This window comes from Odocoileus virginianus, chromosome 13 (genome assembly GCF_023699985.2).
Source record: "Odocoileus virginianus isolate 20LAN1187 ecotype Illinois chromosome 13, Ovbor_1.2, whole genome shotgun sequence".
NCBI classification, from domain to species: domain Eukaryota; kingdom Metazoa; phylum Chordata; class Mammalia; order Artiodactyla; family Cervidae; genus Odocoileus; species Odocoileus virginianus.
In genome coordinates this window covers 63,055,360-63,077,593 of record NC_069686.1, presented here as the reverse complement: position 1 = coordinate 63,077,593, position 22,234 = coordinate 63,055,360, and the positions used below count along the sequence as shown (strand labels likewise).

Genomic DNA, 22,234 nt, shown 5'->3' with positions numbered 1-22,234 from the left:
ACCTGCCCAAACCGAAACCATGTTCACAATATGGCATCATTCCCTAGAGAACCAGCCAGACGCCTGGTGGCAGTTGCATTATACTGGGACCCTTCTCACGAAGGGTCAGCAGTTTCCCCTCACTAGAAGAGAAACACTCTGGAGATGGATATGCCTTCTCTGGCAGAAGCTTAGCTCTCATCACTGAACCTACTGAGCAGCTTTGTTATCACCAATCTACTGCTTCTACATAGCATTGCTTCTCACAAAAAGAAAATTTATTTCAGCAGCATGAGTGAGGCAATAGACTTGTGCCCTTGGCATTTATCATTCTTACCACTTTACCCACTATGCAGGAACAGATGACCTTCTAGAAAATTGCAGTGGTCTGTTAAAAATTCAGTGTGGAACCAGTTCAGAGACAACCCTGTGCATAGTTGTGAAGCAATCATAAAATACAGCAGTTAGCAAAGGACTTTGTCTCTGACAGTCAAGTGTAAAGGTGGAGAAGGAAGCCATGAAGGCAGGAGTAGCATCTTTACTGATATTCCTATAACCAACTTTCAGAATTTATCTTCACATCTCCATCAGTTTGGAGTCTGCTGGTTTTGAGGTCTGTTGGGCTTCCCTTGTAGCTCAGTCGGTAAAGGATCTGCCTGCAGTGTAGGAGAGCCGAGTTCGATCCCTGGGTTGGGAAGGTCCCCTGGAGAAGGAGATGGCAACCTACTTCAGCATCCTTGCCTGGAAAGTCTCATGGACAGAGGAGCCTGGTGGGCGGCAGTCCACGGGGTCGCAAAGAGTCGGACATGCCTGAGCGACTAATACTAATACTAGAACAAAGCGGTAGCACCTTTACTGGAAGGGCTCAACGACTGGCCCACTGAACTTTAACCTGAGATGGCTTACTGGCCACTCTGAGCTCCGCCTTCTTCTCAACCAACAGGCCGTGATCAGGGTTACTGTACGGACTCTACCAGGACCCGGAGAAACGGAGCAGCTGCTAAATAATGGGGCAGAGAATAACACAGATGGCCCCCTACTTAAGATAGGGTTTCCTTGATAGCTCAGTTGGTAAAGAATCCACCTGCAATGCAGGAGACCTCGGTTCGATTCCTGGGTTGGGAAGATCTGCTGGAGAAGGGACAGACTACCCACTCCAGTATTCTTGGGCTTCCCTTGTGGCTCAGATGGTAAAGAATCTGCCCACAATGCGGGAGACCTGGGTTCGATCCCTGGGTTGGGAAGATGCCCTGGAGAAGGGAAAGGCTATTCACTCCAGTATTATGGCCTGGAGAATTCCATACACTATATAGTTCATGGGGTTGCAAAGAGTCAGACATGACAGCAATTTTCACTTTCACTGTGCACTTAGTAGAAATTGTACTTTGAATTTGGAGGGTTTTTTTTTAATTAATTTTTACTGGAGTATAGTTACTTTACAACTACAGATTCTGCTGCAGTGCTAGATCCTACTGCTCAGGAAAATGAATCAACCGTACACATGTTAGTACATCTGTCTTCTCCCTTTCGGACTTCCTTTCTCTCAGATCAGCACAGAGCAGCAGGCGGAGTCTCCTCTGCTCACAGCACAGTCTCACCAGTTACCTGCTCTACACGCAGCTTCAATAGTGTATATGCGTCAACCCCAACCTCGCAGGTTCTCCCACCAGCCCCTTTCCTCCTTGATATCCATACATCTGTTCTCTATGCCTGTGTCTCTACTTCTGCTTTGCAAACAAGATCATCTGTACCATTTTTCAGATTCCACAGATGTGAGTTAATACAGTGTTTGTTTTCCTCTTTCTGACTTCACACCATATGACACTGTCTAGGTCCATCCATGTGTACTTTTTTGAATTGTTATCTTTTCCTGGACTAGTGACATGTGATGTCATACTGTCTCGTGATGCTGGGCAGCAAGCCATAGATACTCTAGGATGAGGCCCCCACCCACCCCCCAGCACTCCCCAATTCACAGCACACAAGTAGCTGCCTCTCCTGCACATGCAGAAGGCAGAATGATGTGGAGAATGTCTGCTAAATAAAGCAGCCTAATTAATAAAGCAACTGTCAAGTGCCTGCCATGATAATTTCATCTCGTCATGATCTCATCCAAATAGGCAACCATCTCACTGAGGCCAAGTAGTTTCTATATTCTGTTTTAAGAGGAAGACAAGTGCATAGACAGCAGTGAAATAGGGGAATGCGGGCTGCTGAAACAATATCTGCATTTCATAGCCTGTGCCTCTGATCTTTTCTTTTTCAAAGATAAATCTCAGCCCTGTAACACCCCCTGAGACTAGAGAACAGTGGTGGAGGGGACAGCTCGCAGCCCCACGCTGGAAACCCTTTCACAGACTGCCTTCAGAGGCGAGCTCGAAGGTGTCCTGCGGAGCTCTCCAGCAGAACCAAAGCTTCGCCAAACAGCATTCTGACATTCTTCAAGTTAACTGGGATCTCTGGATTTCCAGCCACTGGTTCCAAGACCCAAAAGATAGAAAAGATGATCCTGGTTCAGATTCTGGATTCAGACCTACTCAGGGTTTCAATCCCAACTGTACTGTTTTCCAGCTGTATTGACTTAGACAAATTGTTCAACTTCTCTGAGCTTTCATTCTTTGTCCATAAACAGGGACAATGCTTTTGCAGGGTTTACACAAAGATGAGATGAGATAATATGTGTGATGTCTGAATAAGGGGAACATCACATGGCAGATGCTCACAAAAAATTACTTTTCCTACCCACTAACTCTAAAATCCTTGATAATTTGAAAATACACATGTGTGTTTGTATAACTGAATCACTTTGCTGTACTCTTGAAACTAACACAACATTGTAAATTAACTATACTTCAATTTATAAAGAAACTGGAAAAAAGAAAGTAGCATTATTCCAGGGTCAATAGTTCCACATATTATATGGCTATAGCTTTTCTCTTCCCACTTTAAATGCTCCTCCGAAGTGGTTTTCTGCCAACTAAAAGTAATAGCTCCCTGTTCAATAGGGAATCTTTTGTAGGGAAGAACAAATATTTAAGATGAGGTATTTTTTCCCTTAAAGCAGCACTGAGCAAAGGATAAAGATGTGCTATTATCTTCCTCATACGCATGCGAAGAGAAGAGTTTGAATCTTCATCCTTATAAACCCGTAAGAGTCACATAACGGACATTTCTTAATCCAGGGACTCAAATTTCAGCTGAATGTAACTTTTCTATCTTGCAAGACAGATGTGACAATCCAAAAGCATTATTATTAATATGAGGATGTCGAGAATGAGAAAACTATGCTTTGTACTTACATGGCAGTAACAAAATAGCAAACAGTAGGACCCCAAGAATTATGGATGCAGTGGGATGAGAACTGTTTTTCCTGGGGGGACAGTGGGTGACACGCATAGACTGAGACTCGGGAAAGACACTGTGAGCTCTGGTGTGACAGAAGCAAACACAGACATGAAAACCTAGCATAAACATTTGTGGCCAAGAAGGAAGGGAAGGCAGAAAGGTTACTGTTGACAATGTGGATATAAAAATCCCAATCTGCAATATAATTATAAATAAAACGGTTGTTAACTTTTACAATGCCTATATATTTTTATGTAATGTCAAAGCTTACACATCACCAATCTTTATATCAACTTTTATATTGGCATTTTGAGAAAAACACCATATTTCCTGGACCTTTTTGTAAAGTAATAGAGCAGCCCTGATCATAACCATCCTTCAAATGCATAGATTGCATTTCTGCGTGTGTAAATGGTGTGCGTGATATGGACGTAGGATAAATAGCTCAACAGAGATGCCAGAAACAGCCATGGTAGCAGCACAGGTTTGACTTTTAGCAGAAACAGCATGAAAATATTACCAGTGTATCCATATGATTTCCCGTCCTCCACCCCCAATTTGAGAACGTGGAAAGGGGAATAGATGCCCTGACCACATCCCAAAGATGGTTGAACAATGAATGCCTGGCCCTCGGTTGAGAATGTTGCGTTTAAGACCAGACCCACCTCTAGCTGTCTTGGCAATTTTTAAGCAAATCAACCGTTCACTTTTTGTCTTCACTCATAATGGAGGTTTGAGTTCATGTATAAGATGAAACCAAAAATCACATGAAAGGCTTTCTGACACTCAACAGGAAATTATGCATCAAAGCAAGGGCCATGCCACTCATGGAGAGTACTGGAGAAAGTGCTACACTTATCCCAAGGATGAAATTATCACAAGCACCCAGTGTAGACCTCATCCGTTATAGCTGTCCTAAAGGGCAGAACCTGGAGTCAAGCAGCCCCAGCTCTATGGCCCATGGGGCTGGGTTTAAACTCTGACTCCATCACTTACCAACTGTGCAACTCTAAGCAAGTCACTCAACTCCTCTGAAACTCCATTTCACCATCTGTCCGATGGCAACAGCAGTCTACCCAGTGAGCCAAACTGCCTGAACTCAAGTCCCAGCTCTGACCCTCAGTAGTTGCTGAAGGCAAGCATTTGGGTTCAGGTGTAGAAACCACACTCTCACCTGAAGCCTATACTGTTTCCCAGCCTAGGGCTACCTTGAGCTTGCTTTGGCGTTTCTGGAACTAGCTCTGGTTAATAAAGCGGCACATAACTTTCCTTTTTGACTAATACCAAAGGAACATTTCATGCAAAGATGGGCTCAATAAAAGACAGAAATGGTATGGACCTAACAGAAGCAGAAGATATTAAGAAGAGGTGGCAAGAATACACAGAAGAACTGTACAAAAAAGATCTTCATGACCCAGATAATCACAATGGTGTGATCACTCACCTAGAGCCAGACATCCTGGAATGTGAAGTCAAGTGGGCCTTAGGAAGCATCACTACAAACAAAGCTAGTGAAGGTGATGGAATTCCAGTTGAGCTATTTCAAATCCTGAAAGATGATGCTGTGAAAGTGCTGCACTCAATATGCCAGCAAATTTGCAAAACTCAGCAGTGGCCACAGGACTGGAAAAGGTCAGTTTTCATTCTAATCCCAAAGAAAGGCAATGCCAAAGAATGCTCAAACTACCACACAATTGCACTCATCTCACACGCTAGTAAAGTAATGCTCAAAATTCTCCAAGCCAGGCTTCAGCAATACGTGAACCATGAACTTCCAGATGTTCAAGATGGTTTCAGAAAAGGCGGAGAAACCAGAGATCAAATTGCCAACATCCACTGGATCATTGAAAAAGCAAGAAAGATCCGGAAAAGCATCTATTTCTGCTTTACTGACTATGCCAAAACCTTTGACTATGTGGATCACAGTAAACTTGGAAAATTCTGAAAGAGATAGGAATACCAGACCACCTGACCTGCCTCTTGAGAAGCCTGTATGCAGGTCAGGAAGCAACAGTTAGAACTGGACTTGGAATGACAGACTGGTTCCAAATAGGAAAAGGAGTACGTCAAGGCTGTATATTGTCACCCTGCTTATTTAACTTATATGCAGAGTACATCATGAGAAACACTGGGCTGGAAGAAGCACAAGCTGGAATCAAGATTGCCAGGAGAAATATCAATAACCTCAGATATGCAGATAACACCACCCTTCTGGCAGAAAGTGAAGAAGAACTAAAGAGCCTCTTGATGAAAGTGAAAGAGAAAAGTGGAAAAGAGTTGGCTTAAAGCTCAACATTCAGAAAACTAAGATCATGGCATCCAGTCCCATCACTTCATGGCAAATAGATGGGAAAACTGTGGAAACAGTGGCTGACTTTATTTTTCTGGGCTCCAAAATCACTGCAGATGGTGATTGCAGCCATGAAATTAAAAGACACTTACTCCTTGGAAGGAAAGTTATGACCAACCTAGACAGCATATTAAAAAGCAGACACATTACTTTGCCAACAAAGGTTCGTCTAGTCAAAGCTATGGTTTTTCCAGTGGTCATGTATGGATGTGAGAGTTGGACTACAAAGAAACCTGAACGCCAAAGAATTGATGCTTTTGAACTGTGGTGTTGGAGAAGACTCTTGAGAGTCCCTTGGACTGCAAGGAGATACAACCAGTCCATCCTAAAGTAGATCAGTCCTGGGTGTTCACTGGAAGGACTGATGCTGAAGCTGAAACTCCAGTACTGTGGCCACCTGATGCGAACAGCTGACTCATTTGAAAAGACCCTGATGCTGGAAAAGATTGAGGGCAGGAGGAGGAGGGGACGACAGAGGATGAGGTGGTTGGATGGCATCACTGACTTGATGGACATGGGTTTAAACAAACTCCGGGAGTTTGTGATGGACAGGGAGGCCTGGTGTGCTGAGGTTCACGGTGTCGCAAAGAGTCAGCCACGACTGAGAGAACTGAACTGAACTGAATTCTTCAGTGACACTAGAGGTAAAGAGTCTGCCTGCCAGTGCAGGAGACTAAAAGACCTGGGTTTGATCCCTGGGTCAGGAGTATCCTCTGGAGGAGGGCATGGCACCCATTCTGGTCTTCTTGCCTGAAGAATCCCACGGACAGAGGAGTCTGGCAGGCTACAGTCCATATGGTCACAAAGAGTCAGACATGGTGAAGTGACTTAGCACACACACATGTTATACTTTAAAGCCCTGAAGTAAAAGGTGGAAGTGGAAGGGTTATTGAGTCTGCTGCAGCAGATTCTTTACTGTCTGAGCCACTGATGACGCCCTTAGAGCCCTAGGTGTAAACAACTAGTTTCCAGTGTCGGTTCTTTGAAGAAATGACATCAAATTTTATTTGAATTGTTCACAGGCCCAGTGTTTCTCAAACTGGGTCCTTGAATCGGCAGCACCAGCATTGCCTGGAAAATTAATCAGGCGCCTCCTGGGCATGCTGAATTAGACCCAATGGGCCTAGGGCTCAGTGACCTGTGTTTAAACAAGCTCTCCAGGTGTTTCAGACACATGCTCAGGTTTGAGAGCCCAATTACCGAGACCATAAATCAATTGATTCACTTTACCAGGCATAGAAGCTACTAAGAGCAAAGCCTTGACAGACTATGCAGGGTGAAGGCTGCCGTAAGAGGAGCCCCATGCACACCCCAGCACATAAAGAAGCAAACTTCACTCTCCAGGAAGCAGAATGGACTCCACTCACACAAAGATGGGACACGTTATTGAAAAGACAAGTGGAAGACGGGTTTGTCACATCTGGTGCTTCTTCCCATCTACCCATCTGCCTGTTATCTCATGCTAAGTGCGTACATGTACAATCACATTCACACCAGCAAACGCTCTTGGAAAAACTTCAAGCCCAGTCAGTTATGGTAAACCCAACAGCATTGAGAATGAAGACTGGAAAGAAAAAGATCCTTGGTACTTTGCAAAACCATTACTCAAACCAGGATAAATAGGAATGATAGTGCGATTAAACACACAATAGATTCTATTTTTTATAAAGACTTTATTTTCCAGACCAGTTTAAATTTCACAGCACTATTCCCTGGTGGCTCAGTGGTAAAGAATCTGCCTGCAATGAAGGAGCTGCAGGAAATGCGGGTTTGATCCCTGGGTTGGGAAGATCCCCTGGAGGAGGGCATGGCAACCCACTCCAGTATTCTTGCCTGAAGAATCCCATGGACAGAGGAGCCTGGTGGGCTACAGTCCATAGGGTCGCAAAGAGTCGGACACAACTGAAGCGATTTAGCTCACACGCACACATTGAACTGCAGGGACAGAGACTTCCTGTATACCCTTCCCCCAACACATGCACAGCCTAACCCCTTATCAACAGCCCCCACCAGATGGGTCATTTGTCCAATGGGTGAACCTACACTGGCATACTATCATCACCCAAAGTCCAGCGTTTATATTGGGGTTCACTCGACATTATACATTCTATAGGTTTGGACAAAAGCACAGTGACATGTATCCATTATTATAGTAACACACAGATTTTTTCACTGTCCTAAAAATCCTCTGTGTTCTACCTAGTCAGCCCCCTCAATCCCTCCCCTAAAAAATAAAAAAATTAAAAAAATAAATGCCCAGCAGCATCTGATCATTTTATGGTCTCTGTGGCTTTGCTGCGTTCTTTCCTAAAGCACACACAAATGCAAGCAAAGCAGCCTTATAAGGCCTGAGGACAACACGCCTCAGAACCTATAGCACAGAAAGATTTTCCGTTTCTACCTGTTCTTCTGCCTCAGCCTCTGCAATGTCACTACAGTGAGATTCAACTCAAGCAAAGAAAAGGGTGCCCTGGTGTTTGGACTGGCCTTGGTGTCTTTGCTGAGTGTTCCTGGGGCCAGAAGCTCATCTTCCATACCCCACAGCTCCACAGAGGACTGGGCAGGACCACCTTGCTCATGGGCCTCCTGACTCTTCAGCCTCCAGGGGCTCCCTCTTCCCAAGGCCACAGGCTGGGCACCTCTGTCTCCTCTTCACTGGGGCCCAGGAATGCACCCTGCTTCCTCCCTTGGTCAGTCACTGCTCCTCTCTCTGCTCACGGGGGTGCCTGTCACTGGGACTGGCTCAGAAGTCTTCCCAACTCCTGGTTCCCTTGCTGTTTCCAAAACAAACCAGGATCCTAAGTATTAGGAGTAAGGAAATTAGAAAAATCATCAAATAAATTGAGTATGGATTAACAAATACACACCATTATATATAAAATAGATAACCAACAAGGACCTCCATTATAGCACAGGGAACTATATTCAATATCTTGTAATAACCTATAATGAAATATATATATATATATATATATATAATGTAGAACTTAATCACTTTGCTATAAACCTGAAACTAACATTATGTATCAACTACCCTTTGATTTTAAAAAGAAACAAAGGAAAGAAGATCACCAAGGACTTTTGCTTTCTGCTTCCAGTTCTAGATGAAGTTTTTACCAATTCTCTCCTTCCTCTGACCCCACCCACAGAGAGGGCCAGGCACCCCTCAGCTTGACAACCGTAGCTTTACCTCAAGAACTGTGTCTCCTGCATACCACCTCTCCTCTGGTGAAGAGTGCGCAGGAATTTAATAAATGCCATTGCATCTAGTCCTGTGACAACCTTGAGAGGAAGATATCCATGCTCCCATTAAACAGATAAGGAAAACTGAGGCCCAGAGACACAGAGAGACTTGCCCCATCTCACAGGAGCCTAACAGTTCATTTCAACTCTCGATGCTGCCTCCTGCCACTTGCTACCCAAAGACACAGGGTGGGTGAGCTCTTGTCTCTACTTTACTCAGCCCCAGCCTGAGTGACAATACGCCCTTGGGACGGTGACTCCGTCCCCACCAGGCTCCCCTTAGGCACTGCTCTCTGGGTCACTGGCGACGGCCCTGTCCAGAGGTAGCTACTGAGCCTGACCCTCCTGACGTGGTCCAGTCCACAGGCCCACAGGACTTTTTCTTACTCACCATGTTAGTAATTTCTTCATTTGAAACATGGAGACAAAAATACCTTCCCTGTCCACAGTATAGCTCTAAGGCTCAAATACATTAGGCATGTGGGAAAGATTGAAAACATCATGCTACAGAATCTTCAGCTGGCGCTTTCAAAGGCAACATTGACATATAGTAAACATCAGCTTGCAAAATTGAGGTGCAATAAAGAGCTCAATGTGACATTTCAAACCTAGTAATGAGAACAAGCTAAATAACCAATTGTCAATGAAGATAGAAAAGCATCAAGAATAAATATTAAGTGATTTATTTTTTCAAACCTATGGTTACCAAAGGGGAAAGTGGGGAGGGACAAAACAAGAATTTGAGATTAAGATATACACACTACTATATATAAAATAGGTGAACGATAAGGACCTAGTTCCCTGTATAGCACAGGGAAATATATTCAATGTCTCATGATAACCTGCAAGGGAAAAGAATCTGAAAAAGATTAGGTATATATATATATGTGTGTGTGTGTCTGTGTGTGTCTGGGCTTCCCAGGTGGCCCTAGTGGTAAAGAACCTGCCTGCCAACGCAGGAGATACAAGAGACACCAATTCTATCTCTTGATTGTGAAGATCCCTGGAGGAGAGCATGGCAGCCCAATCTGGTATTCCTGCCTGGAGAATCCCTTGGACAGAGGAAGATGGTGGGCTATGGTCCATAGATTGCACAGTCAGACATGACTGAGGCAACTTAGCATGCACACATATATGTATATATAACTGTGCTATACAACTGAAACTAACACATCCTTGTAAATCAACTATATGTCAATTAAAAAATAAGGTTAGGGGGCTTTCCAGGCCCCATCTGCCAGTGCAGGAGACACAAGAGATGTGTATTTGATCCTTGGGTCAGGAAGATCCCCTGGAGAAGAAAATGGTAACCCTCTCCAGCATTCTTACCTAGACTCCATGGACAGAGGAGATTGGCAGGCCACAGTCCCTGTGGTAACAGAGTTGGACACGACTGAACACACACGCACACACACACAAGGTTATTTACTGAAGAAAGATTGCTTTAGAGGAGGTCACCGGGAGTGTCATCCACCAACACAGGGAAGGATGGAGGGGGACCACGCAATCACCCCAGCATCTGACAGGCTTTGCCATGCATTCCCTGCTGATGGGGACACAGGAGGGGCTTGTCTGGGAAAGCCAAGGCTGACTGCATCTGGAAAGTAACTGCAAATCAAAGAGCAGATCAAAGAGAGGGAAGCCTGCAGGTTGAGATGAACTCATGATAGAAGTGTTGACCCTGGCTTGTCTGAAAATTGATCATAAATAGAGGCGCAGGAGGAGGCTCATTGTGGAGACAAAAGGATGCACAGGCAGAAACTAAGGAGTGAGCAGTGCATCTTTTTTTTTTTTTCTTTTTTTTTCCCCACATAGCTTGTAGGATCTTAGTTCCCAGACCCAGGACCAAACTCCAGCCATGGCAGTGAAAGACCCAAGTCTTAACCACTGGACTACCAGGGAATCCATCCTCTTGATAGATAAGTATCTCCCAGGAAGGAGGGGCGCATCAGGAAATCCCCAAAGAATCCACAGAGGTACCCACAAGAGCACCTGCCAGGCCAGAGGGCAGAGCCACCTCCCTGCAGCATCAGTCCAGTAAGGACGTCCCCATTCATGGCCCTCTTCTCCATCCCCACCTTGTCTCTGGTGGGAGCAAGCACAGTAGCTGGAAAATCAATGAGGACAGGAGCTGGGAACAGCGAGACTGAAATCAGCCCCTGCCCTGAGGGCAAGTGTCCACGTGTAGGGGCCCTATTTTGGCAGAGATGGTGACCCTACGTTAAATGAGGATCAAGCAAAACTCTTAATTTGAAAAGATACATGCACCCCTATGTCCACAGCAGCACTATGTATAAAAGCCAAGACATGGAAACAACTTGCACGACCATCAACAGATGAATGGATAAGGAAGATACGCCACACGTGCATAATGGAATACTACTCAGCCCAAAAAAGGAGGAAATGATGACATTTGCAGCATCATGAATAGACCTGGAGATTATCATAGTAGTGAAGTAAGTCAGACAGAGAGAGACAAACAAAATAAATTTATTAGACAGAAAAGAACTCACAGGCATAGAGAAAAGACTTGTGGTTGCCAAGGTGGAGGGAGGAGCGGGCCGAGGGGAGGCGTGGACTGGGAGCTTGGGGTCAGCAGAGGCAATAGATAAACAGCAAGGTCCTGCCGTATGGCACAGGGAACTATACTTGATATCCCGTAATAAACCATGTGGGGCTTCCCTGGTAGCTCAGACGGTAAAGCGTCTATCTGCAATGCTGAAGACCTGGGTTCGATCCCTGGGTCGGGAAGATTCCCTGGAGAAGGAAATGGCAACCCACTCCAGTACTCTTGCCTGGAAAATCCCATGGACGGAGGAGCCTGGTAGGCTACAGTCCATGGGGTTGCAAAGAGTCGGACATGACTGAGCAACTGAACTGAACTGAATAAACCATAATGGAAAAATATATGAAAAAGAATGTAGATATACATATAATTGAATCACTTTGCTGTATTCTGAAAATAACACAACATTGTAAATCAACTATCCTTGTATAAAATAAATTTTAAAGGAAAGAATTTGGGGCCTTGATCCCTGCACCCCCTCCAGCCTCAACTTTCTCCACTTGGCTTCAGCCCACGCCCCTCATACTGAACCGCACGCCCTCACCCTGTCATTAAGCCAACTGCTATGCTGCTTCCTCCTCCTGGTCTTTGCTCCTACCACACTCAGAAGCCAAACTCTAGGGCTACTCATCCATACACTGGGCCTAAGAGACCGTCTAGGTGTCAACCTACTTTTCCTAATCCCAAAAGCCTTAACCTCCGATTCACTGCACAAACTGTTTCTGATATAATAAACCAAGCCGGAAGAACCCGGCAAAATCACATCTGATGATGACCTTGGAGTAGGACTGCTCCATCCCACGCTTTTCTTAGTTTACTACTCGAGTCTCAGTCCAAACATCACCTCCTCCAGGAAGCTTTCCTTGACATCCCTTTGCTGAGCTAAGCTGGCCTCCAGGGACTTCAGCAACACAACCTCAGTGCTATGCATGCTTATTATGCTGTATGCACTCGGTGTGTGTCCTCACTCGACTATAAGCTCCTTGAAGGCAGGACTGTGTCTTCATCACAGCCCTGTTTTTATGTTTTTTAATGTATATTTATTTATTTGGCTGTGCTGGGTCTTAGCTGCGGCATGTGGTATCTTTACTTGCAGCATGCGAACCCTTAGTTGTGGCATGTGGGATCTAGTTCCCTGACCAGAGATCGAACCCAGGCCCCCTGCTTTGGGAGCATAGAATTTTAGCCAATAGACCACCAGGAAGTCCCCGAACAGCTCTATCTTAGGTGTCAGATACTCAACCTTCCAAAACGACATCTAAATAGTAGGATAGTAATAATCTATCCCTCGAGGAATTCTCATTGTAAAATGAGAAAATTAGTGTGAAACATTCAGCATGGTATCTGGCATAAAGGTGAAAACTCAATAAACCTCAGCTATTTACTTTTATTATTAGTCAACACTTTGTTGTTGAGTAGATGGATGAATGGAAAGACTGGCATCATCATTGCAATGTGGAATATACATGCCATAAAGGAAATCCTGGGGGCAGAACTGAGATGCTAACAAAATGAGTTGTCAAGGTCCTTCCCATCTCAATCACTTTCTATTTTTGAGGCCTGTGAATTACCCAAACAGCATCCAAACTGGAAAATTCACCTCCATCAAGCATTTGTCTGCCACAGAGATTGATAAGAGTTTGGGAATACCATAAGTAAGACGAAATTTCTAATTAGCTAGAAAAAGTTGTCGCATATGCATATGTATAAAGGGCTTCAGATAAACACCTGTGTTATCTCGTCCTCCCAGAAACTGGTCCCCGGCAAAGCATTGCTTTGCTCCTGCCTTTCAGCGGTATCCGTTTTCTAAATCAGTTCGTGTTTCTCCAGAATAAATCTAAGTCCTGGTGAAAATGTATTTGCTGCCCCCTTTCCTGTTCCTTTCCTGATTTTTCTCCTTTGGCATAATGTGACCTGTGGTCAGTGACTATCATCTTCCAACAGATTCTCTCCATCCTGGAAGAAGACCCCACCAATGCCCTGGCTAATCACGCAGCTGGCAGCCAGATGTCTTGAGTGGTCCTGATGATAGTGACAGGAAAAAGTCATTAGGCTTTTTTTCTGGGACAATAGGGGAGTTACTGGGTGAGAACCAACTCAGGGCGTTGGGTCTCCCTGGTGCAGAAAAAAGCCGGGGTGAAGGGAGATACAGGTTGAAAGAGCATCCTTTGTGATCAAAATCTCAGCATCCCAGGGCAAGTTGTCCAGAGTACGCAGGAACTTAAACTGAAGCCCCAGCAAGTCAGGGGGTAAATAAACAGAGAGTACACCAAATAACATTTTTGTGACTGGCTTTTTATCAGCCATGACTGTTGGTGTACCTCATTTCACATCTCATTTCATCTGATGCTCATGATAGTCACACATCCAAGTTTATCACTGTCCCCATAGTACTGATGAAGAAACTGAGGCTAAGAGAGTGAGTCCAAATCCAAACAGCTAATGAGTGAGAGCTCAGGGTCCCACGTGCATCTTCTTCCACCAGAGCATCAGGTCTCTAGGGGAGGAATAGCTCAAAACAAAAGGTTCTAAGTTGCTCTGAACACCCTGGTCACATATCCGGAGAAAACCCTCATCAGAGAAGACGCACGCACCCCAGTGTTCACGGCAGCCCTGTTCACAGTAGCCATGACACGGAAGCAACCTAATAGCCACTGACTGATGAATGGATAAAGATGTACATATATACAACGGAATATCAGTCAGCCATAAAAGAGAATGAAGTAATGACATTTACAGCAACATGGATGGACCTAGAGATCATCACACTAAGTGAAGTCAGCCAGACAGAGACAAATATCATAGGATATCACTTACATGCAGAATCTAAAACATGCTACAGAGAACTTATTTACAAAACGGAAACAGAGTCACAGACATAGAGATCAAATTTATGGTTGCCAAGGGGGAAAGGGGGGCAGATAAGCTAACAGAGATTAACATAGACACAGTGCGATACATAAAACATAGCACGTGGAACTATACTCAGTATCTTATGACAGCCATTCATGGAAAAGACTGTAAGTATGTATAACTGAATCACTTTGCTGTACCTTTGAAACTAACACAACATTGTAAATTAACTATGAGCATGCATACTAAGTTACTTCAATCACATCCAACTCTTTTCAGCCCCATGGACTGTAGCCCACCAGGCTCCTCTGTCCATGGAATTCTCTAGGCAAGAATCCTGGCGTGGGCTGCCATGCCCTCCTCCAGAGGATCTTCTTTGACCCAGGGATCAAACCCATGTCTCTTGTGTCTCCTGCATAGACAGGCAAGTTCTTTACCACTAGAAACACCCAGGAAGCCTAAATTAACTACACTTCCATTTTAAAAAAATAAAATGAAAATTTTGAAAATTCCCAAGAATGATAAAGTGGTGTGATAATATAGGGATAGCTATGGTGAACCATCAGAGAAAATGCAGAATGTTTGGTCATTCTTTGCTTTTGAAGATGATTTTAATGATGATGTTCATTCTCCAAAACCCTGTCAGATGTCAAATCCTTCCAACCACTGGGGGTGAAACATGGCACAACCCAGCTCTTCTTTGTTCTCCAGCTTCTAAAACCCTAACCTCCATTTCTGTACAAACCAGCATCCTTGTATTGGAGAAGCCTGGTTAAAGCTGGGCTGTGTGAGAGGGAGGGCTGGCTTCTCCCTTGGCCAGATCCTCTCTTAACATCTGAATCCAGAGACTTCACCAAACAAGACTTATTTCTCTGGTTTGAGTCAAGCACTCTGCCCTGCACCTATTGGGGTGTCCTGCATTTTTCCAGTAAAAGAAGAAATTTGTTTTTTTTTTTTTTAATTTTATTTATTTTTTATTGAAGGATAGTTGCTGTACAGAATTTTGCTGTTTTATGTCAAACCTCAACATGAATCAGCCATAGGTATACTCTTTTGAACCTCCCTCCTATCTCTCTCCCCATCCCACCCCTCTAGGTTGATACGAGTCCCTGTTTGAGTTTCCTGAACCATATAGCAAATTCCCGTAGGCTATCTATTTTACATATGGTAGTGTAAGTTTCCATATTACTCTTTCCAATCATCTCACCCTCTCTTCCTCAATCCCCATATCCGTAAGTCTATTCTCTATGTCTGTTTAAATATCTTTTCACAGGAAGGTGTTCCTTTCAGATTGGAATTTGAGCTGCAGAGAAATGACTGATTTCACAGAAATAAGATTCTTCCTGTGGAGAGTCTCGGAATGACTGTTCACATCCATTTATCCCCTCTGTCCAAACATGAGGGTGGATTTCCCTGCCCTGTGCAGTTAGGCAGGATCTGGACAGACATGCAGGCTGTGAGCTAGGGTGATGGGCACCATTTAACCCCAAGTGCACACCCCCAGCATCGTCTTTCCTATACCAGCTACCAGGAGCCTGTGCATCTCAGATGGTACAGCTGTATGATGGTGGTGCCTCCGTCAGCCTGACCAGTGTCAGACCACAGGGATCCATAACATTGCATGTGTGGAATGAGACATAAAGAAAAGTTGATAATGTTCACAACTACAGTGAGGTACCACCTCACTCTAGTCAGGATAGCCATCATTAAAAAGTCTACAAATAACAAGTGTTGGGGAGGGTGTGGAGAAAAGGGAACCTTTCTACACTGTGGTAGGAATATAAGGTGGTGCAGCCACTATGGAGAACAGTATGGAGGCTCCTTTAAAAATTAAAAATAGAGCTGCTATATGACCCAGCAATCCCACTCATGGGTGTACACCTATGTTCATAGCAGCACTATTCACAACAGCCAAGACATGGAGAGTCAAGCTCAATGTCCATCAGCAGATGAGTGGATAAAAGAGACCTGGCACATATGTATACAATGGAGTAATGCTCAGCAGAAGATAGAATGAGTAATGACATTTGCACAACATGGATGGACCTCGAGTTTATCACCCTGAGTGAAGTAAGCCTGAAAGAGAGACAAACTTCATGCAATATCAATTTTATGTGGCATCTACAATATGACACCAAAAACCCATCTGTGAAATGGGAACAGGCTCACAGATATAGAGAGCAGACTTTGGTTGCCAAGGGGACGGGGTCAGGGAGGGACGGATTGGGAATTGGGGATTAGCAGATATAAATTATTATATCTCAAAGGGATAAACAACAAAATCCTACTGTATAGCATGGGGAACTATATTCAATAGCCTATAATAAAGCATAAAGGAAAAGAATGTGAAAAAGAATACATATATATGGATGAAATCACTTTGTTGTAGAGCAGAAATTAACACAACATTGTAAATGAACTATATACTTCAATAAAATAAAATTTTTAAGTTGATTGCGTTAAGCTTAGCATTGAGACTCAGGGCTTTTTGTTACTACATCATGGCCTTGCCTGGTTAACATGGCCCCAGTGGGAGACATTCTCCCTGGGGTCTTAAAGCTCAAGGATGTTCCCATGATGCCATTCCGCATCCTCTGATGTAGGAGCTACACAGACATCTGTAATATCAGTTCACACATCACATGATTCAGCCCCAGCACTATGCTTCAGTAGATGGGGCACATAGCAAGTAGTATCAAATGTGAGTCGTGAGAGCAAAGAATAAGTTATAGACTTGTTATTCCTCAAGGGAGAATTCATATTTATCAGCATTCACTCTGTGCTAGATATGTTGAAAGAATTATTTCTAATTCCTGCAGTAAAAACAGGTATTATAATCCCCATTTCACATACTGGAAAACTGGTTCACGGAGATTGGCTTATTCTAGGTCACTCCTGGAAATTGGGTTGTAAATCTGAGTGTCTCTGATTCCAAAGCCTGTGGTTTTCCACTCTATGACATGAGTCTGTCCACTCAATATTCCCTGAATAAATGATAGATAAGGAGTTAATAGATCGAATGTTTGATTAACCATGGTCCATGCCATTTGGTAGTGGAGCCCAGCACAAAATTAATTAATTTCTTTAAAAATAAAAAATAAAGCTCATAAACATGCAAGAAAAAGATTTTCTAAAAAAAAAAAAAAGATTAGACTAAAAAGACATTGCAAGGCCGCACAGTGCTGTGTGCTGCGGTTAGATGGGCAGGCCCTGCATTTACTCCCATTCACCATCTACAGGGCTGGATGTTAACTTTGCCTCATGATGCTCAAATTTTGCTTTGTAAAAATTGCACAGGAGGATTTTTTGTGAGGATTAAGTGAGCTAGTAAGGGTCCAGGGCACAGAGTAAAGACCTGCACACAGCCAGGCCTCTAAGGCTTTCCCCTCTGGGTGAAAGCGGAGTGGAAGGAGGCCCAGCAGGGCGTTAACCGGGCGTGTTGTCCCCACGGAGAAGCAGCCCGGCTCCTCCCATTCGGGATGGACCAAAGCCCCGCCCTGCGGAGGAAGGACGACGGTAGGAACCGTCACGCTGCAGGACGGCGCCCCCTCTCCTTGCAAAGAAGCTTCTTTGGAACGCGAGATGATTCTGTGTCCAAACCACCACGTGACGTTGAAATCAGGCCCAATTCTCGGACCTCTCTGCGTCTCCGAGCGAGTGCAGGACACGAAGCTGTGCCGGGCACCCAGCGCCGAGGGGCTGCCGGCGGCCTGGCTGTGTGCCCCCCACCCGCTGTGCGCGGGCTGAGGGCGCTGCCTGCCCTCCCTTCCTTTCACTTTACACCAGCTTTTGCTTCCGTCTGCCGTCTCAAAAGCACCGCTTAACCTTGATTTGATGGCTTGATGGCTCAGAGGAACTTCGCTAGAATGGTATAGTGATTATAAGAATAACACTTTGGGATTCTTCTTTTATTATTTAGATGATCAGCTTAACCTAGTAGAACATGGCACAGATGATGAAGACTTTGAATTTGTATTCACAAACACAATGGCCATGCTGAGAAATCAGCAGAGATAAACAGGCAGTGCCAATGTTTTATAGCAGAAGAAACAGATATTTGCATATTCACTCAAGTTTTGCCCAAGGCCAATCAGTGGGACTGGCTGAGCAGGACCAGAATCCAAGTTCATTGGCGGAGAGTTCAAGGCGCACTTTTCAGTAACTGTGAGAATGCTTCTGCTGCAGGGTTTTACCTCCATGAGATCTGGAAGCTCTAAGCCCTAGGAGTTCAGGAAACTGTTCCCTGGGGTATAGAGATGTCCGTTCATTAGGAACTCAATAAGTCTATGGAATGAAAGAAAGGAAGGAAGGAGAAGGGGAGAGAGAGAAGGAGGGGAGGAAGGAAGCAAGGGAGGGAGAGAGGAACGAAGAGAGAAGGAGAGAGAGAAAGAAGGAAAGGAATAAATCCCTCAGACTGAGGGGAGTAATCTACCCGAAATGAAGCTTGATGATGTAACAAATGTGACATTCCGCCACCTGTGTAGCCCATAGAGGGTATTCATTTTGCATCACTTTAAAATGATAAAAAGACCATTTTCTGGTTCTAATGTGGTTCTTTCAGAATTTAAATGCACATTACTTGATTTTTAAAAACATATCTTATTAAAAATTACTGAGAGACTGGTCCCCAGTTCACTGTCCTGGACAGTTTTCTATTTTTTGCTTTATAAATTCAGTTTCTGGTGAGGAAAAAAAAAATGTTAAATTGTCCACGAGTGAGTCCCTGAGGGTTTAGAGAAGTGGTAGGAGGTGGTCTGCTGCAGGCACAACATTTCTTTGCTCTTAATAATTCATGCAGATTTCACATTTCAGTACCAATTGTATGTCTGTTTAATATGAAAATAAAGATAGAAAATACTCAGCATTTAAATGACTTGACTTTTTTTACGTGCCCCCACACCACTCCAAAAACCCAAATCAAACTGAATGTCCTGGAAGATGCGTCATGTTGATACTGTAAGTGACATGCTGTCACGCCAGAAGGAGGAGGCAGCCAGTTTAAACAGCACAGATCTAGGTACCCAAGAGCAGGCTCCCAGGTGTGGCCCCCACGGCTCTCTATGCTCTGAATTCTCTCCATCCAGTCGGATCTCTCGTTTCTCCAAGCTTTATACACTGCAGCTGAACTGAATCAAACTTCCTGAATCTCCCTGGACAGAGGCTTACAGAGGCTAGCAATAGGATACTCAACGGGACCAGGAAGCAGAGCCCTGGGCCATAGGCTAGACATCAGAGGAAAGTTACACCCCACGTGGCCTCCAGCCATTCCCCATTGGAAGGGTGGGTGCTTAATATGAGCTTTGTGTAAAACTTGCAAACACCCAGCAGCTTGGTGCCTTCTTTCAGAAAGAACAGGGGTCTTGGGAAGTTTCTGATCTACCACCAGGAGTCTAGCCTATGACCACCACTGCCTCTACCGTGAGATGAAATTTTGCTGAATCTTTGTATTGTATTGTTGTTCACCTTTTCCATTATAAAGATAACACATGATCTACATAAGACATTTGGAAAATACGAAAAAAAAAAAAAATGATCGCCCACCATTTCACCGCACAGTGGCAATCAGTATTATATTTTGGTACTTTCCTTCCAGTCTATTAACTCCATATAACTCTTAGCTTCGATCGTAAAACATGTATATTTTACATGCCCTGTTTTCAGTGCCACTTTAGAATATTAACATTTTCCCCAGATAGAAACTCCTCATTATTTCTGAACCCAAACAATAATTGCTGTCTCATTTTCAAGCCCAAAATGGGAGCAAGCAAAAGTAGCCAAGTACTCAGTTGCTCAAGCAACCTAGAAAAGAATGTCTTGACAGTGAATCCCATTCTCTGCCTCCAGGAAGTTTCCTGGTGTGGGTAATCTCTACACTGAGACGACCTTCATCCCTGAAGGTCACCCCTGCCATTCTTATTGGGTGGAACAAGTATCTTTCTCAGAGGCTTCCAAGCCCTGGAAATAATCCTTTAAGCATCTGTATCGATTTGCTCTGAGTCTTTGAGCTTGCATGGGCTTTTTTTTTTTCAGCTGCAGAGACCAACAAAGCACCCTGATATTTTCAGAATATACTTCTAGTCTGCATGGGATGTTTTTAGCAAAATCTGACATTAACAATGGCAGCTGGAATTCTGCAGGAAATAATTTTTTTTCCTATTGTGCAAAAGTATTATTTTCCACAAAGCAGCTGAAAGATGGTGGGGATAAAACTCAAGAAGTCATAAGTCAAATCTTGTCTTTGCTGTTATCTAATTCCAGGTAAATCTAAACAGGAGAGGGAGAAGAGAAAAAGTGTTGGTCATTATTAATGATGATGATGGTGAAAATCTATTGATGCCTTGCAGCAGCCAAACTGCCAGAAGCACACTTGTAACTGAACAAAGTTGAGTTCATAGCCTCATGGCAACCGGGAGGTCACACTCCACTGGAGCAGTAGGCATCTCCTGAAAAGGGTGGTAGAAAGAAGCTGTAAAAGGATCTGGGTTCCTGTTAGGAGATTTAGGAGAGGGTCCCAGAAGGGGAGACTTAGCCCTGGACTGGAATCTTTCAGGAGGGAGGGGTAATTCTATCACTGACTAGCTTGATAATTCTCATCCATAATGTGGAAAGCACAAATTGAAGCCAAATAGATATAATTGTTAAACAAGCTGCAATCACATAGAAGAACCTGCGTAGGGGATATTTTATCATTTTATGATTTGGACATGTTATTCCTTTGCCTGTATTTACATATGGTTATGAAGTGATCTTGTTTGTTCCCTGCTCCATCGGGGTCACAGAGCAGGCTCTGATCCTGGTGTCCTGTGGCATTGTTTCTGTTCACGGCCAGTTCCCACTCCCAGGGACTGCTTTTTCTATTTCTAATTTTATTTCAAGCATTGTAATCATTATGTTTATATTACAATAGGGAAACAGAGGCTTAGATGAGCTCAGAAATTTGCTCAGGTTTACACAGCTAGAAAGTGTCAGGAATCGAACAGGGGGCTGACTCCACAGCCCAACACTCACACCAAACACCGTTGTCAGGAGATGAGAGCAACTGTGTTTTACTTTACCTTTTGAGTGGGTCAAACGCGTAATATGGTGTCAAGTTCAAAACGTAGTAAGGGCACCCAGGAGAACGCAAGTCTCCCTCCACTCCCTTAGGCGCCTCCTTCCTTTCCAGGAGCCCACATTGTTCCATTTTTCCCAGAGGCTCTTCTCCAGGACGTTGTGGCTTGCAGGGAGTGGATAGAGTGAAGCAGTGGGAGAAACACATTGCTTGCTCTTGCCCTGGTCTTCCAAAATCCCTTTCACAGGGCTTCAGTAACTCAGAAAACACTGATTAAACATGGACAGTTTTCCATGCATGGTGCTCAGCACAAGCAAACCATGAGCCACAAGGGCTGCTTACCCTGGAGAGGCCGGCAGTTTAGGGAGAGGACCACCTGAGTGCGTCAGAGCTAGGGAGCTGGGAGGGATGGTACAGGAGACTCGAGGATGCAGGGAAGGATGGATGGAGGGGGAAACCCTCCACCTGGATCCTGAAGGATGGCGGGGATTTACTGGGTGCACAGAGTTGAAAAGAGAACTCCAGAAACAGAGACGGAAGGCAGGATGTACAATAACATGGAGGCGTGAAAGACCACAGATGGCTGCAGGTGGCTGGAGCACAGGTGTCCGGGCTGAAAGGCAGGAGAATCGGCTGGAAAAGTGGCAAAGGGTCCTGTCACGAGGACCCCCTTGAAGGATGCTCAGGGCAAAGTCATCGCAGTTAAATAAGATGGACTACGTGGAAAGAATTTGGAAAATGTAAAGCATGTCGCAAATGCAATGGATTAAATGGGTCACTTGTTTCTGTTTCTCGGTTGCCACTGATCATCGCTTTCCTCTGAAGATGCTGCTTCTAATCATAGTTA

At 44.3% G+C, this 22,234-nt stretch overlaps 1 long non-coding RNA gene across 5 annotated transcripts in view; it reads right to left on the bottom strand.

Moving 5' to 3' along the window:
- Positions 1-22,234, bottom strand: part of LOC110141334 (uncharacterized) — a 58,221-nt gene that overhangs the window by 11,575 nt on the left and 24,412 nt on the right. The gene's annotated exons all lie outside the window — the stretch shown is intronic.